Source organism: Dama dama, chromosome 28 (genome assembly GCF_033118175.1).
Source record: "Dama dama isolate Ldn47 chromosome 28, ASM3311817v1, whole genome shotgun sequence".
Classification (NCBI taxonomy): Eukaryota; Metazoa; Chordata; class Mammalia; order Artiodactyla; family Cervidae; genus Dama; species Dama dama.
In genome coordinates this window covers 12409280-12424582 of record NC_083708.1, presented here as the reverse complement: position 1 = coordinate 12424582, position 15303 = coordinate 12409280, and the positions used below count along the sequence as shown (strand labels likewise).

Sequence of the window (15303 nt, the reverse complement as noted above, 5' to 3'; positions counted from 1 at the left end):
CAACCCCATGGACTGTAGCCCGCCAGGCTCCTCTATCCATGGGGATTCTCTAGGCAAGAATACTGGAGTTGGCTGCCAGGCCGTTCTCCAGGGGATCTTCCCAACCCAGGGATCGAACACAGATCTCTGGCATTGCAGGAGGATTCTTTACCAGCTGAGCTACATGGGCAGCCCAGTTACATAAACAGACAGACAGATAAATAGAGAGAGACAGATATGTAAATACAGCTAGCTAGATACATAGATACATAGATTTTCCTTTCCTTGTTTCTAAAAAGAATCTGAGGGACACTTACTATTTATTGCATCATTTCAATGTTCAAATCTTCAAAGATAGGTTATAAGAATGCAGCTTCTGTGGTGGCTCAGAAGGTGAAGAATCTGCCTGCAATGTAGGTGACCTGGTTCAATCCCTGGGTCAGGAAGATTCCCCTGGAGAAGGGAATGTCTCCCCACTCAAGTAGTTTTGCCTGGAGAATCCCATGGACAGAGAAGCCTGTTGGGCTACAGTCCACGGGGTCACAGAGTCAGACAAGACGAAGCGACTAATGCTTTCACTTTTCATTGGAATACAATTAATAATTTGTCAATCCCTGTCATGTAAACATACTGTAGGAAGACTGTTTGAAGTTCTAGAAACAAAAAGCTGAGTCATGTTAAGCTCTTCCTAGAGTTGAAGTGGAGAACTGGCTTAGGACCATCTGGCTGGCTTTCACACAAATGAAAATGCTTTGTCCCAGCTTCTGCTGTCCAGAAAATAACATCCAGTGGCTAGCCTGGCAGCCTTTTCAAATTACTGCTCCCCCAAAGGAAAGCAATCAGAAAGCTGAACACCTAGAGGACATAGTTATCCAGCTCACCCACTTTCAAAGCTAGGAGACAAAGGCTGGCAATGCTGATTCCCACAGTCTAAAGGGATAGCAGCGTGTGTCCTATAACAGTCTCCCTCCTCCTCCTTGGCTTCCTCCCTCCTCCCCTCCCCTCTGCTCCTCCAGGCTGGACCCTCACCTGCCTTCACCCCTCCCCTTCCCACCCCTTTCCCCACTTCCTACTCCATCCCCTTTCCTCGTCTTCTCCCCCAGCCTAACCACTAAGCAGGCTTTACCACTTACTGTAATCATTGAGCACATTCTTTCCAGTATTTTAAAAGAAAAATGGAACGCTTGACTTTTCCAGGAGAGGAATGCACTTGCTGGGTTGTGTATTCCATGTGTGACTTTCCAGGTTGGTTTGCTTTTCTGTAGGTCAACAGTCTTCACCAGGAAAATCAGAAGGCGCCTAGTGGCAGAGATTCAGAGAGAGGCACAGAACCCCAAGCCCAGAGGGAGCCCCAGGTCTGGGGAGCCAGGTCCCTGACTCCAGGGCGAGATCGAGGGTCCCCGGCCAGGGAAGCAAGCTGCCACAGGTGGGGTCCGCAGCCTCCCAGAGGGAAGTCAGCTCTACCCTGCAGCGACCGACCCTCACTGTGGCAAGGCTGTCTCCTTGTATCTGCCTCACTAGCTCACGCCCGACTCCCCCATTCTGCTCACCATTACCCACGCTCTGGAGGAGTCTTCAGGGCGGCTTGGAGACAAGGATGGGATTATCCACTTGCTTCTCCTTCCTACACAGTATCTGCAAGTCACTGCACCTTTTCACAAGTGCTTTTCCTCACTTCTATGACTTTTTTAACGGTAATACTGGTAACAGTTCCTAAGACTTTCAGCCTTCATTATGAGACATAAAAGTGATAAATATTAGAGAATAACCACCCTTACTGAAGTGATATAGTGAGGGGAATAAATGTAGTGCTTACAAAGTCCTTTTTTGGCCAAACTCTTCCAGCTCTGACAAACGACTACTGTGCTTCTCAGATGAGGAAACTGAAGACCCAGGCAGTCGTCAGATGGTTGGCTGGGCAGCCTTGCAGTGCCAAAGACTGACCTAGGATGCAGGGCTTCCGACACAAACCTCTTATGCCTTTTATTTCTAAAAACACTAGGCTGCTGATTTGTGACAAAACCTGTGATACATTCATAGGAAATCTTTTGTCTATCTTCTGTTAAAAAACATTACTATATATGTGTATATACATATGCTAACACTTTTTAGAATGTATATGCCTCTGTATATCTCTATCTGTATATTTATATATCGCCACAAAGAAATATTTCCTGCTAAGGATCTGCGTGCTTCTGTGCTCTGCCATCACGAACTGGATTGTAAAGAAGCCGGTTGTCATGGTTACTTTGATAATCCTAATACACTTTGCTATGTATTAAGGGGGAAATACTATATATTGAATAAAATTGATGCTATTTCTTGAGTAAATAATATTAAAAAATTTAAACCCAAGAGGCAGCCAATTTTAAAGTGATGAATAAACACGTGTTCACTGTCATTATCTTTTCTCTCAAGAAAATAAAACTCAGGAACACAAAGATATGTGGTTTGGCCCCAAGGTTCAAGACCAACTGACTAATCCCAGTTACTGGGACTTTATCTAAATGCTGGTAACAAAACTATGAGAAACCCTTCTGGCTATTCTGACAATAAACAAATCTTAAGTCTCAACAGAGCTCTGCAAGCCCTCACTGTGGATTCTGCTTGAATCTCAACAGCATCCCTCCTCCTCTCGGAAACTGACTCACTCAGCTTTCTCAGCATTAATATGGTCCACTCGTAGGGACTGAAAGCTGTGCCCCGCTAAAACTCATCTGTTTAAGCTCCCAGTCCCAAATGAGACTATTTGCAGACAGGGTCTTTACAGAGGGAAATAAAAGATAAGACAGATTTCAGAGCCCAGAATTAGGTGCTAGTGTAACAAATACCAAAATATGCGGAAGCAGCTTTGGACCTGGGTGATGGGTAGCAGCTAGCATAATTTTTGGGTGCAGGCCAGAGAAGTTCACGGTGGCCATCAATGGGTCACTGTTACAACTGCAGGTATTAATGGCAATTCTGATGGAAGCTCAGGAAGATAAGAGGAGAGTTAGAAGGAAAGCTTTCTTCTTAAAGTGAAAGCATTAGTCTCTCAGTCATGTCTAGCTCTTTGCGATCCCATGGACTGTAGGATCCCAGGCTCCTCTGTCCATGGGATTCTCCAGGCAAGAATACTGGAGTGGGTTGTCATTCCCTTCTTCAGGGGATCTTCCTGACCCAGGGATTGAACCTGGGTCATCTGCATTATAGGCAGATTTACCATCTGAGCCACCAGGGAAGCCCTTTCATCTTCTTAGGGGATACATAAATCATCAATAACAGAATATTGGCAGAAATATGGAAGTTAAAGGCCACTTTGTTGGGGGCTCAGACAGAAATGAGATACAGGTTATTGGAAATTGGGGAAAGAGTTCTTGTTATAAAGTGGCAAAGAACATGGTAAGCTATGGTCTAGTGTTTTGTGAAAAGGTAGAAATTGTGATTGATGAGGCTAGATATTCAGCAGAAGAAATTTCTAAGAAAAGTATTGAGGGTGTGGCTTGGATCCTTCTGACTGCTGATAACAAAATGTGAGAGGAGAGAGGAACCAAAGAAAGAGCTGTTAGGCAAAAAGGAAGATTTGGAAGTTGGGAAAATTCGCAGCCTCTCCAAGGAAACACTTGAGATGCGGCCACTTTAGTGTATCTATCAGAAAGAGGTAGGTTTCCAGCTGGTGAGGAATTTGCCTCAGGATGAACCATGCTTTGTGACTCTTACCCATGTCTGACTCAGGTGATTCACAGATGGGATTTCAGACTTTAGAGCTGGTTCTGGTCCAGGTGAAGACTTTTGAGACTGTTGGGATGGAATGAAAGTATTTCGTATGAGAGAAAGACATGAACTTGGGGTATCTAGGGGTGGAATGTTATAGATTGAATGTCTATGTCCCTCAAAGTCATACCTTGAAGCCCCAGCTCTCTACGTGATCATATCTGAGTGCTGGGCCTCTGCAGAGGTAATAAAGTTACCTTTAATTAGGTAGTAGTCACAGGATACAGCCCTGACCTGATAGGATTAACAGCTTTATTGCAGTGCTATTCACAATAGCCAGTCCATGGGAGCAACCTAAATGCACATCGACAGGGAAAGGGATAAAGAAGATGTGGTATATATATATACAGTGGAATCCTACTCAGCCATAAAACATGTACATTATCTAGGGTGAAACAGATCACCAGCCCAGTTGGATGCATGAGACAAGTGCTCAGGCCTGGTGCACTGGGAAGACCCAGAGGGATCGGGTAGAGAGGGAGGTGGGAAGGGGGTCGGGATGGGGAATACATGCAACTCCTTGGCTGATTCATGTCTACGTATGACAAAAACCACTACAATACTGTAAAGTAATTAGCCTCCAACTAATAAAAATAAATGGAAAAAAAAAAAGACTAAAATAATGTCATCTGCAGCAACATGGATGAAACTAGAGATTGTCATACTGTGTACCAGTAAGCCCGACAAAGAGGCCAGGACTCTTGATTGATCTGGGACTTCCAGTCCCCAGAACTGTGAGAAAATTCATTTGTATGGTTTCATCCATCCAGCCCATGGGATTCCCAAGCTGATGAAGACAGTCATGAACCTCAAAGTAACGCAAGGCACATTCCCTGCTTCCACAAATGGGATTTTAATATGTCCCATTACCATCCTCCTGGAAAACATGACACAGATATGTTATTACTGGTGATGTTAGTATTCATCATTTGGTTAAAGTGCTATCTTCTGGGTTTCTCCACTATAAAGTGACTATGTTTTCCCTCACAATTGATAATTACCTTGGCGGCAGGGGCTGGGGGGTGCTTTGAGACTATGCAAAAATCCTACTTTTCCTCCAACTTTCATCTAATCCATTTAGCACCCATCAGCAGACCTTGCTAGAAACAACTGTTTTTGTAGTGAGTACCTAGTAGTGGGGTTTCCCTGGTGGTAAAAAATCCACCTGCAATCCAGGAGACAGAGGTTTGATCCTTGGGTTGGGAAGATCCTCTGGAGAAGAGAATGGTAACCCACTCTAGTATTCTTGCCTAGAGAATTCCACACAGAGGAATTCCACGGGGTTGCAAAGAGTTGGTCAGGACTGAGCGACTAACACTCACTCACTCACTCACCTAGTGGTGATTTAAAATCTTCCTTCTTTTGATCTGTCAGTTTTCAAGACAAACTGATAACTACATTCCTCTACAGAGGCACAAAAGACCTGAGTTTTCTGCATATGGAGGTGAGAGGTGAGGTCAGATAGTGTCTAGGAGGTCAACACAAGTCCAACAGGTGCTTATGGGCATCCATGTCCAGAGCAGAGACAGACGTCAGGTGCAAGTAGCTTCCGTGGCTGCCTTAATTTGATCGATCAAGTCCATCACACCCCTTCTCACTTCATTTCATGGTGTGATCCCATTTTGGGGCTAAGTAGCCTGAAGCTTTGTTGTAAATGCAACTGAAAATGGTGGTGGGGAATGGGAGAAAAGACACCAGACATCTTTCTCACCAGAAGCTGTTTCTTCTTTAAAGAAAAAAAACAAAAAAGTATGTCATTAGTTTCTTAATGAATATTTGCTAATGTTACAGTAACTCACATATTTTTAAAGTTGAAATAATTTATTTGGTGATTGATCTCAGTCAACATTTTAGGAATATTCATCTCACTGTATCAATGAATAATGTAATACAATATTGTAGAAGATGAAAACAGTAACCTAAAAATTATACATTTCATTCGCCATTATATTACAACTTTGCCTGATACTTTTCTTAATGGATTTTCTGCCACTTTATTGTTAATTTTACAATAATGTATTTTAACAGTTTTAAGCATAAATGTTCATAATAAAACATTTAAGCATAAATGTTCATAATAAAAAATGTTCATAATAAAAATCTATAACATGTTTTATTATGGAAGTTATTTATATATATAAAGTTATATATATAAGTTATATATTTATATATATAACATTATATATATTATAGTTATTATATATATAAATAAGTTATTTATTAGGAAGTTATTATAGTTAATTATTAAAATGTGTCTCACATTTTCACATTAACAATAAAATTATATTTCAAATCACTTTCTAGTATATTTGAAAATATTTAAAATCTTTTCATATACACATGCATAATTTTAGTACTTTACTATGTGAAAAAAGACAAATAATTTTAAAGGCATAAATAAGATTTAAACTTATGTATCTGAATTGATTCAAAATAGTAAGTCACTTATCAGCCTATTAATGTTTGCAAAAAATATTAAAATTTCCTTCATTTTTAAATGATTCTACTTTATGACACTGACACTCATGATTTGATAATATCAAGAAGTGAGAATAAGGCTTGGCTTCCCCACAAATAAATAAGTAAATTTATTTCCCTTGTTATATTCTTTTTATAAACTTCTCAAATGAACAAATATAAGTTTAGAGTTGGAATTCCATTAAGGGCCTTTATATCATGACATAGGCCTCTATTTCTTTTTTATTATTATTAGCTTGTGAAAAATGAATGAAATTTAATTTTACATTTTTAAGTGTAGAAATAACCTCGTCAACTTCTTGAAGGTTCCCATGCATATGAGGAGCAATCATACCAGAAGCTGTAAAATTGTTCTTATTGTATTCCTATGCCTGAATTCATTTACAGAATTCCTAGTTTGGAATTGTTTCCTTTAATTTTGATTATGGAAACAAAGATGAGTCAGCAGAGCCAACAGTAATGAGGAACGTGGGTGATGGGTTAGGGGTTTCATTCATGATGAGAAGTCAAATGATAACTGAAATCCTTTTGTGATTCACTGAGTGACTAAGGCAATTCTGCTTTAGGTTGAGAACAGCCCCCGTGATATAATCCCCCAATGGTGTGGCCTCCAGGCTGTGTCACCGCAGCATAGCGGGGTATGGGTACATAACCACTGGCGTGGAACCCACCCTCTCACAAACAGCTCTTGACACTTTGCACCAATGAGGGCAAACAAAGGGAAACTTGGAAAGGTGGGCTTTCCATGAAAAATACAGTGACATGGAAAAAAAACATATATACACACATGTACTCACAGTGACACAGAAAGGAAGGAAGTCGACGGACTGCTTTGGGCAGTTACCCTGCTTCTAAAGACCTCAGAGAAGCCCTGATTCTGAAAATGGATTCTTACGTAATGGCCGATCTACAATGTGAATAATCCATACTGAGCTAATTACAGGCTTAAGGAAATTCTACTGATTCTCTTTCCAGAAATACATGGCAATTCTTGAGGGGATCTAAACGATGGCAACAGAGCTTGAGACTCTGGCAATTTGTAAACATCACACTACAAAAATGAATTTTGTCCCCAAATTACAATCTTACAATAAAATATTTTAATGGTTGCAATAGGTAATATATGAATACTATCTAATATTTCTGCAATAGGTAATATATGCAATAGATAATACATGCAATAGGTGAAAAGGGGAATATTTTTCATTTATAGGCAAGACTTTATTGTGTATTTTAAGAGACTCTGTCTTATTCTCAAAAATAAAGTGCTTTTACCCTAAAACATATCTGCATGTAGTAAAGGACAGTCCATCAACCTATCTAATAAAGTTTCTATGTAGATAACCACTTCATGTTTTTAGCATTTTAGAGAGATTTGTGAGATTATTGACAAACAGAATGAACAGAAATAGTGACAATAACAGTTGTATATTGCCACGCTGCTTATTTAACTTATGTGCAGAATACATCATGAGAAATGCTGCCTGGATGAAGTACAAGTTGGAATCAAGATTGCCGGGAGAAATATCAATAACCTCAGATATACAGATGACACCACACTTATGGCAGAAAGCGAAGAGGAACTAAAGAGCCTCTTGATGAAAGTGAAAGAGGAGAGTGAAAAAGTAGGCTAAAAACTCAACATTCAGAAAACTAAGATCATGGCGTCCGGTCCCATCACTTCATGGCAAATAAGTGGGGAAACAATGGAAACAGTGAGAGACTTTAGTTTTGGGGGCTCCAAAATCACTATAGATGGTGACTGCAGCCATGAAATTAAAAGACACTTGTTTCTTGGAAGAGAAGCTATATCCAACCTGGAGAGCATATTAAAGATCAGAGACACTGCCAACAAAGATGCATCTAGCCAAAGCTATGGTTTTCCCAGTAGTCATATATGGATGTGAGAGTTGGACTATAAAGCAAGCTGAGTGCCAAAGAACTGATGCTTTTGAACTGTGGTGTTGGAGAAGACTTTTGAGAGTCCCTTGGACTGCAAGGAGATCCAACCAGTGAATCCTAAAGGAAATTAGTCCTGAGTGTTCATTGAAAGGACTGATGCTGAAGCTGAAACTCCAATACTTTGGTCACCTGATGCAAAGAAATGACTCATTTGAAAAGCCCCTGATGCTGGGAAAGACTGAAGATGGGAAGAGAAGGGGATGACAAAGAATGAGATGATTGGATGGCATCACAGACTCAATGGACATGAGCTTGAGCAAGCTCCAGGGGTTGGTGATGGACAGGGAGGCCTGGCATGCTACAGTCCATGGGGTCGCAAAGAGTTGGACACGACTGAGTGACTGAACTGAACTGAACTGACAGATAAGATAACATTGTTCCACAGATCACAGAGCTTATTTCTTAGCGTTTCTTCATACTGGACTACGGTTATATTAAAGGACTACGTAGACTTTATCACAGGACCATAAGGTAGATCCAAAGACAGATCTTTCTTTGAGAAAAAACAATGTGAAATTATAAATATATAACTGAGAAATTAAATTCAGAACCTTGCAAGGGACTGGTGAGTAAGGGACTTTGAAAATTAAGGTTCATTAGCTTTGTGATAAATTTGCCTCTCTCTCTCTCTTGTATACATATGTCTTTGGAAAATGTAAACATTTTGTCATTTTTTCACACATCAGAAGTGTTCTTCCATGAACCCTAGAGCACCAACCCTAGATACCAACCCTAGAGTTGGTGTCAAACCAACATATATTTAGTTCTTTTGTGTCAGCTCTATATAAGCCAACACAAGGACAAGTGTAACATTATTTGCCACTTCCTCTGCCCTACTGGACCAATCCCCCACCTGCCTGCTTCCCCGAAGTCAGGGGCAGTGACATCGTACAAGGCTTTGTTCTCACCCCACTTTGGGGTGTGATGATGTAAGGTTGACCTCCAATGAGGTTGCTCTTAGACCTTGTGAAACCAGAGGAGAAGTTCCAAAGAGTGAATTCTAGAGAAACTACACCACTTCTGTTGGTACTGAGGGGCCTTCCAAGGACCTGTGAGTGGGAGGAGGAGGAGATTCAGGGCCATTTTGCAGGGAGGATGACGGGAGAGTGGGGCCTGAACTAAAGTCAGCAAAGTGTATGATCCTGAAGGGGCCAGAGGCTCGCCACCCTAAAACTGTGGGGGTCAAGACCCCTCCATGCTTACGGCAGCCACTACAGATGAGGGGACAGTCCTGGAGGGTGGACTGGACACCCTGGAATGGGAAACAGGAGGACAGGCAGAGGATGGGGAGAGGGTTCAGATGAGCCTCAGCAGAAGAAGGAATATTTTGAAACCCCTGACCTGAAAGGATGGCCCTCCAGAAGCGCATCACGCTAAACACCAAGTATGGTTATAATTGCTGTGGTCACTAAGCATAGTCAAGACCTTCACATCTTTTGACAAAACTTAATGAAATGAACCATTAAGCCTCCTTGAAAACATGGCCGTTTTAATGATCAGACAACTCAACTGTACCCCCATTAGTTCCCAGAAGGAAGATCTTTAAAATAGTTCATCTTGACAGATTTTTAAAAGAGCAACATGAAAACTCACCAGTATTACCCTCTGTGCTTCTATAAGTTTGGAGAAACTTTAGCATTGATTCTAGATCATCACATTTATAAATGGCAGCTGTCAAAGCAGCCTTGTTTATTTTTCTTATACCAATTTTTAGGATGGTTTAAACTAAACAAAACAGTAACAATAAAAAGGTAATCTCCTAAAAGGATGAAGAGTGAGCCAAAACATTGTATTTGCTAAATGACACCATGAACCCTTGCTAGGGTAAGAGAAAAATATCCTGTTAGGTACATAAAACCCTCTTTTCCCAGGAGGTAACCTGAGGTTTTGATCACTCACTTGTTTCAGTGTGATTATTTGTGAACATTATTTAATTTTTAATTTCTTTTTTGTCTCTCATGGGCTTTGTGTAATGTTATCTACCTGGTAGCTGCTCCACACCTGCCTTTCAATAAATAAAAACATTCCAGACAAAAGTTATTTATGTCACCGCATCACCACCATCCTTCTTGAATGGCTAAAAAGAACAAAATAGAAGTTAAATACAGATACATTTCTACACAGGGAAAGGACAAGATTTCATAGACTTCTCCTCTCATTCCTAGAATATAAGTGTTCATTTTTCATGGGGAACACTTTTAATCATTAAAATAGACTAAGCAGTAATTGTGAGTAAAGCAAATGAGTTGATTGGTTATGACTCTTCTCAAATGCACATAAGGCTCAGGACACAAATCTGCCAAAGAGAGAAGTAATGATAAATATTGCTTTCCAAATAGGAGAGAAATAGGAAGAAAGATATTAATGTGGCCCTTCTATGGAGTTAGCTACTGTGATATGATGGAATGCAAAAAACCACAGAATGTAGGGGCAGTCCAGCCTTCATCTCGGTAAGTTTATTTTAGCCCATGATGAGACTCGATAAACCCAGAAAAAAAATAGCAGGTATGTGTCAGACAGTATGCTTTTCATACATGAAGCTGTAAAGAGCAGGCTCAGGAATATTCAGTAACTGGACAAAAAGAAACAAACCTAACACAACTAGTTAAGTATGAGGTCTGTCATTAAACCTAAGCCTTTATGTCCCTAAAGCTCATTTGATCATTACACTAGTGATCCAAGTCTATGTACCATTAAATATACAGAACAATATTAAAATGATTATCAAGCCTACATCAGTACAAGAGAGTAAAGTAATATAAATGGGAAATAAATGTAAAAAAGACTGATCCCTATGGAAAAAAATCATCAATGTGCTTTTAACTATGTTAGGATAATTTGATAATATAATAAATGGTGGGTTAACATATTTTTCCAAGAGTAAATCTCAATTTCAAAATAATTCCTTAAGACAAGCTTTTACTTTTTATTACTTTGATAATATAATTGAGCACCAATGATCACGCTTCATGAGTTGATAAGCCTGCATGGTAAGACTAAAGAAAATTAAGTTTTAAAAGTATATTTGGATGGATAATCATGCCAATTTTACATTGTACTCAATTCAATAAATTCATGATGTGTTATTATTACAATTTAAATAGAAATATTAATCACTTATGCAGAATTTTATGTTTCTAAAACCATAGGGACTGAAGAACATGTGAGTGACTTAGCTCTTGGCAGGTGAGTCTGTCTCACTCTGCATTATCAGTTTCCTTTTGACGATCATTTAGACATGGCTATGTTAGTAGATATTGGAAAAAAAGAAATATGTTAGGACTGGGTAGAGGATGATATTTATATTTTCTTAAATTTCATGGAAGATTTGGATGTGATTAAAAATTTTTCACCTACAAAAACATGAGTCTCTAAAAACAAATACTGTATACCAGTGCATATATATATAGAATCTAGAAAAATGGTACTGATGAACCTATTTGTAAATAGGTGCTCTGTGACAAACCATAGGGATAGGATGGGGTGGGAGGGGGGAAGGAGGGACATTCAAGAAGGAGGGGACACAGGCCTATGACTGATTCATATTGATGCGTGGCAGAAACCAACCCAACACTGTAAAGCAATTATTCTCCAATTAAAAACAAATTTTAAAAAATGAGTTGCTGATACATTTTTAGCAATGTTTTTCATTATATGCCAATAGTGAAGTTATAATGATTTTTATTCCAACCATCATTGTTAGTCTGATAAAATACAGTAACACTATACTACCCAATTGAACTAAAATTGTTCTTTATCTACAATTGCATTTCTTTTAGTTCCTGCTAGTTCTCATGAGAAAATGGAATTTATTCATGAATTCTTTTGAGAACAGCATTCATCACATATACGCTCACATCTCACCTTAATGAACAATGACTTTAAAAACACTGGGATGGGAAGGAGTTTCCCAGCTGTCCAGTGCACCGTCACTGCTGAAGATCCCTTAAGCCACACAGCGCAGCCAAAAAAAAAAAAGAAAAAAAATATATATATACACACAAATATATATAGTGACTGTGGAAAAGTCAGACTTAATACTAGGATTCTGATGAGAACTAAAGTGCAAGGTGAGTGTTAGAACCAGCAGTAGTAACTTAGCAAGACCAAAAAAGCACTGATGTCATCGGTGTCCAGAGAAATACCAGGAATCTTGAGTCCAAGATGCTGCCAAGGACTTCATAAATAAATAGGATGCTAAGAATCTTCATCACAAAGTTACACTTCAAAATATATGTCTTTGCTGTCTTTCTTCATTGATAGAAATGGATTATCAGATAGGCCTTGTTTATAACAACCATAGTATGTGAAAGAAGAAGATAAAAAAGGAAGGACAGAAACACTGAGATTTTTTTACTGTCCCTGCTCTGAACCTGACTGCTTCAGTATAAAACAAGCTCTGCCAACTCCCTCTCAGAGTGATCTTCAGAGAGTTGTTTCAACCTGTTTTAGCTCAGTTTTATTACATATAAGATAGTGGTGACAATGAGAGACTGAGGTCAGGATGAAATGAGAACAGGCAGCATACTTCAGCACAGGCTGGGCCTTCGTGGTAAGTGATCAACACAGATTAACTTCAGGTATTTCAACTGCGTTCACAACACATCAGTCATGTCACAGGAGGGTTTTCGACAGAGGAAATACATGTTCTAACTCAGGTTTTAAAGAGAAATTGCAAGTTGCTCAGTCATGTCCGACTTTGCGACTCTACACACTGGGGCCCACCAGGGTCCTCAGTTCATGAGATTCTCCGAGCAAAAACACTGGGAGTAGGTTGCCATTCCCTTCTCCAGGGGATCTGCTAGACCCAAGGACAGAATCCAGGTGTCCTGTATTGCAGGTAGATTCTTTACCCTTTGACCCACCGGGGAAGCCGGGTTTTAAAAGGTTCACCCAAGCTCTGGGGTTGAGAACAAACTGGAGGGGATAGGAGGAGAAGCAGAAAAATATACCTCAATAGCCATGACATCAACTCCCATCCTGAGGCCAGAGCCCATGGTTCCAAGTGGGCGGTTATAGAGCCATCGGGAAGAAGGGCCTCATTGACAGGGCTCTATCAAGGCTTGAGGAAGAGGACAGTCAAGTAGTCAAAATTGTTGATCTGGGGTTTTGTATTTCGTGGAGGAGGCTATGGCTTGTTTGCTGGGAGTCTTTGCTTCTTTCTGAGTGACCATGAGGATGGAGTCTCAGGCGTGAGATACCCAGATGGGATGCCAACACAGGTGCAGGTCGGGATGAGGCGATGAGGACCGCCAGGAATCTGGTTCTGCACGTGCTCAGGGAGCGATGCCCATCAAACATCCACATGGAGAGGTCAAGGAAGCCGTCGGAGAAACAAGAGAAGAGGTCAGGGCTGAAGATTCCAGTGTGGAGTCACCCCTGATTAACTTGCAGTGTCAGGACTGAGACTGAGTGTGAGACATCAGGCAGAAAGAAGGCCAACCCAGGTGGACCATTAACCACAAGGTAGCTAATTTCTCCCTCAACAGGAATTTTTTTAAACCCCTAAATGATCAGGAGCTGTGTGCATGACACACTTTGGCACTGTCTGGATGGTGTTGAATATGTCTGGAAATCTCACACACTTTCAGAGCCACAGGCCACTGTAAAAAAAAAAAAAAAAATCACAATTCTAAGAAATGTCTATCAGGAAATGTGTGTATTTGAGTAAGAACACAGGAAGTGGCCAATACACAGGCAAAAGGGTTCAGTCACCAGATCTCAACTGCTGATCCAAGGATTACTAATCATGGCTTAGTTGTCTCCATAGTTCAAAAGGGCAGCTGGCTGTCGTCCATAAGAACTTAGCATTTATTCATTCAGTCAGCCAGTTCCTGGGAACAAAGGGGAAAAATCAAAGCTAGAGCTGAGAGCAGCCTAGTGAGGAGAAATCTCCTGCATTCCACCCCAGGTTGTCAAGGTGTGGAGGAAGCACAGAGATTGTCAGTCACTGGATTCATGCAGTCCTGGGAGACTTTCCAGAGGAGGTGGCTTTTCAGAAGGTGGAGCTTGCAGACTGAGGATGTGGAGTGGAAGAAGACCCTAAAAGAGGTGTGCATGATGAAGAACCCATGTCCATGGGCTTTCCTTTGACCCCTGTAGCTGTCCTGTCTTATTTTTTAACACTGAACTGTCTTCATATTACTAAAATTGAAGTAACTGACTCTTTAAATTGACAAATATAAACGTACCTGGTGACAAAACACACCCACCTTATTTTCAAAGGGTCCTATGTGGGCATTTATTCTTTCAAGACAGATATTTTGAAATGTAGACAGAGCCTTTGTCCATGGCCTCAGCACAGTTGAGAAGGACTTTGGAGTTTCCGGGAAAGCTCCTAGGGTGCCTCACCCCACCTCCTGGCCTGCAGGCACCCCAGTGCCATCCATGGCTGCGACTCCTCTGGATCTAAGTAGTGGATTAAAGTGCAAACTTCCAGACAGGTCTGGTGACATTTACATCTTCATGTCACTTGAGTGCTTTGGACTCTGAGGACCTTCTCAAGAAAAGTGAAGTTGGAGAAGTTACAAGGGTAGGTATAGAAAAGTTAAACTAACGTTGCTTTATAGGCTGCATTAAATTCTCTAGTAAAATCCTAGCAATAATACAGGTTTCATATATATTTATATTTGTAAATGTAAAAGTTGTGACTGCATCATAACATCGCTTGCAAATAAGCTATGAATTTCTACAGACAAAGGCCTTTATTTGAGGGAGGAGTTTCCTAGCCTTGGTTGTTTTGCAAAGCTGAGTAAGCCACTAAGAACCTCCTGGAGCCCCTGGAGTGAACAACCCCTTTCTTCCCTCAGGCTCAAGCCTAGGAGGGAAATGTCAAAAGTTTCAGATTTAAAGTAAGTTATCTTTTTTTGCTCTAAGAAAGTACATGATCAGACTTATCTCTGATTCATAGGAAAAGGGCCTAGTTATCAATTATGGTGAGTTAATGAGGAGATCCATTTTGAAAGAGAAAGAGAAAAAATACTAAAATTCATATTACCTTTCTAAGACTTCTCCCAGTTAAAACATATGACTCAATTGCTCACTGTATTTAGTAGAGGCTAAAAAATAAGTGTGAAATGGATTTTTAATCAGGATCTTTATTTACTTATTTTTGGCTCTGTCATTTTATTG

At 40.3% G+C, this 15303-nt stretch overlaps 1 protein-coding gene and 1 long non-coding RNA gene across 4 annotated transcripts in view; both read right to left on the bottom strand.

The window, feature by feature from the left end:
* The window catches only part of KCNQ5 (potassium voltage-gated channel subfamily Q member 5), a 587063-nt gene that overhangs the window by 534573 nt on the left and 37187 nt on the right, over positions 1-15303 (bottom strand). The gene's annotated exons all lie outside the window — the stretch shown is intronic.
* Positions 1101-15303, bottom strand: part of LOC133048200 (uncharacterized) — a 50809-nt gene continuing 36606 nt past the window's right edge. Inside the window, exons 1-3 of one of the 2 annotated variants that reach the window (XR_009690970.1) lie at positions 13888-13999; positions 10156-13775; positions 1101-5458 (exon numbers count right to left, since the gene is read on the bottom strand). This is a non-coding gene — a long non-coding RNA (uncharacterized LOC133048200). Of the gene's footprint in view, positions 5459-10155; positions 13776-13887; positions 14000-15303 lie in introns of those variants that run through there. The other variant, XR_009690969.1, reaches the window with a different exon arrangement.